The following is a 3,076-nucleotide window of genomic DNA, read 5'->3' as shown; positions in this document are numbered from 1 at the left end:
CCCTGCTCTGTGCATGACGGGGCGGTGCCCCAACTCCCCAATCGGCCCTGCTCTGAGCCTGACCAGGGGCTGCACTTAGGAATTGGGCCTGCCCTCTGCCACCCGGAAGCAGGCCTAAGCCAGCAGGTCGTTATCTCCCGAGGGGTCCCAGACTGCGAGAGGGCACAGGCCGGGCTGGGGGACCCCCCCTCCCCCGTCCCCCGAGTGCACAAATTTTTGTGCACCGGGCCTCTAGTGTATATATATAAAAGCCTAAGCGACCGAACAACCGAATGAGCCAGTTGACCAGTCACTATGATGCGCACTGACCACCAGGAGGCAGATACTCATTGCAGGAGCTGCTCCTTTGTGGTCAGTGTGCTCCCACAGCGGGAGTGCCGCTCAGCTGACCGACCAGCCCTGGCAGCCCACCAACCCAGCGGCAGCCACTCCCTCCCTCAGTAATCCTGCAGGTCCAATCTCCAGAGAACGGGCCAGGCACCAATGAACCGGACCAGCACCGCCGGCACAATCCCGACAGTGCCGCTGGCCTCCTGGAAGTCAGCTTCGGGCACTGTGGCCACTTCCCTTCCCTAGACGCTTCTCAAGGAAGAAATGATATAAAAGCAGCTGCCAGGTGGCTCCCAGCAACCAGCGCACGAATGTCAGCAGGATGGATCCGGATCCTGGGCCGGCAAGGGCGTCCCACTGCCCACCTGGAGGGCCAATCACATCCCGCTCCCCTCCCCACCCCCCGCCCCTTGGCATGGGCACCAGATGCAGTTCTCCCTATCAGGACTGCCTGGGTGTGAGCCTGCGCAGGCGCAGTGGGGCCGGGATGAGTGTGAGTGGCAGGCAGGAGCAGCAGGTGGCATTGGACTGTCGGTTTCAACCCAGTCCCCACAGGCCACGCCAAGGGACCCCACCTGTGCATGAATTTGTGCACTGGGCTCTAGTATTAAATAAAATTCAGTCCTTAGTCTCATTAGCCACATTTCAATTGCATGATGGCTGAATGTGGACAGTAGCCACTGTGTGAGACAGCACAAATCTGAACATTCTATTATTGCAGGAAGGTCAGTTGGACAGTACTGTTTTAGAGCATTGGTGGAGAGCATGAACCAACCAAACTACATTAGTGTCATTAATATTTTTAAACATCTATCTCACAGTAACTCCAGGATGTACCAAATGCAGAATTGGATGTTGCTTTTCTTGTTTCTCTAAGCTTATAAAAATATATCCTGTGAATTATTCATTTCGGAATTTTTATAGTTACTGTAATGCTATTGAAGAAATGCTTAGAGATCTACTATTTCCAGCAGAGAAATGGACTCAAAGCTAATTAAAATTCCACAGTTTCTCACTGGAAAAATCTGAGCTCTTGCTTGAGTCATCTTCCCACAGCGTCTCCAAATAGAAACACGTTGCATACATGATATGCAGCCTCAATAATCTATTTGAGAAATTCCATGATACCACCAGCACTTCAGTAGTTCATACCTTAACATCAGGAATATTCAGGAACCTGAGACCTTGACACAAACAGATGCTCATTAAAAGAGAAAAATCAGTTCAATGAACTGATGAGCTAGTTATCCTATGTTCTGAGTTCAGAATAGCAAATGGAGAAGAAACAGATCGAAAATATTCTGGCTGACTGTTACATAAAAGCCATGTCAAGGTGTGATGAATAATGCATTTGACATTCCCTGCCTTTCATTATGTGCCAGCTTGAGAATGTGGTCTGTGCCTGGAGGTTTCCATAATAATCACAATATTAATTTATATGTTACCACCCCTCTCTGTAACAACTCTGAAAAGTAGGTACATCTCCCATATCTTACAGATGAGGAAACTGAGGCTCAGGAAGATGGGGTTTGTGGCAGAGCATGAGTCCAGCTCTAGGCTGACCTGACTTTGTGTGTCCCCAGGGTCAACCTTTCACTGCCCACTCTGCTCTCAGATGCATATTTCTGTCTCCTAGCACCTCTGGTGATAAAAAGGTCAGGAGGTGGATTAAGAAGGCATAAGGCAAAGTAACAGAGAGGAGGCCTTTATGGTTCAGGCTGATAGCGTCTTTCTGGAAGCTTCTCTGCACAGAAGCTCCTCTCGTGATGGTGTAGCTTGTGTGCAGGGAAGCTTAGCTTTTACTGACAATGGAAAAAAAAATGTGGAACATAGCATTTTTTCCCCCTGACTGTTGTGGTCAGCTGATTCAACATGACATGAATTTCAGAGAGAAGTCCCACTCTATTTAAAAACGAACAAATAAGTAAGTAGAAACAAAGAAACAAAACAACACTGCAAAAAAATTTATCTAGGATGAATGGGAACAGCTTGTCTCTTGCTAATTTGGTCATTTGTTATTACCCCTACTTCTGGGAAAAAGGACTGTGCATGGCCCAGGCTGGGGTTTAGGATTTTGTAAGGTCTCTCCTAGAGAACCTCAGCTATTAACCTGAGAATCTCATAAATATTTTCTGAGCTCCTATCATGTGTCAGGCACTCACGATCCAACGATGAGTCAGATGCAGTCCTTGCCCAAGAGTAGTTTGTAGTCTATCCCAGGAGACCAACAGGTAAGCAAATAATTAAAACACAGCTGGATAAATGTTATGATACCAGGACATATGAAGTGCAAATGATCAGAAAACTAAATGCACACTTCCAACGAAAATTCCAAGTTTAGCATGCTGGATGGGCATGCAAGCTTGAAATGGGATAAGTTGGGGAGCTGGCTATAGGTTATGCTTAGAGCTGAGGCAATACAGACAAGGCACCTGAGACCCTGGCACCCATTATCAAGGCCACAGGACCGCTGGTAAGGCTGGCCCAAAACTTAATTTAGAACAATAGTTTTAAAAGCCATGATTCACCCGGGGATAGAATCAGCTTTACTAATCTACACTAATAAAAGAGAAACATGGTAATTGGCGTACGACCGCTACCCTTTTCATTGGCTAATCAGTGAGTATATGCAAATTAACTGTCAGCCAAGATGGCAGCCAGCAGCCAGGCACTGAAGCGAGCAGGGAGGCTTGCTTGCTGCAGACTCCAACGTTCACCGCCTCACTTGCCGGCCTCTCAGTTGCAA

Source organism: Myotis brandtii, unplaced genomic scaffold, assembly GCF_000412655.1.
Source record: "Myotis brandtii unplaced genomic scaffold, ASM41265v1 scaffold49, whole genome shotgun sequence".
Lineage (NCBI taxonomy): Eukaryota > Metazoa > Chordata > Mammalia > Chiroptera > Vespertilionidae > Myotis > Myotis brandtii.
Note: the sequence above shows the minus strand (reverse complement) of the source record.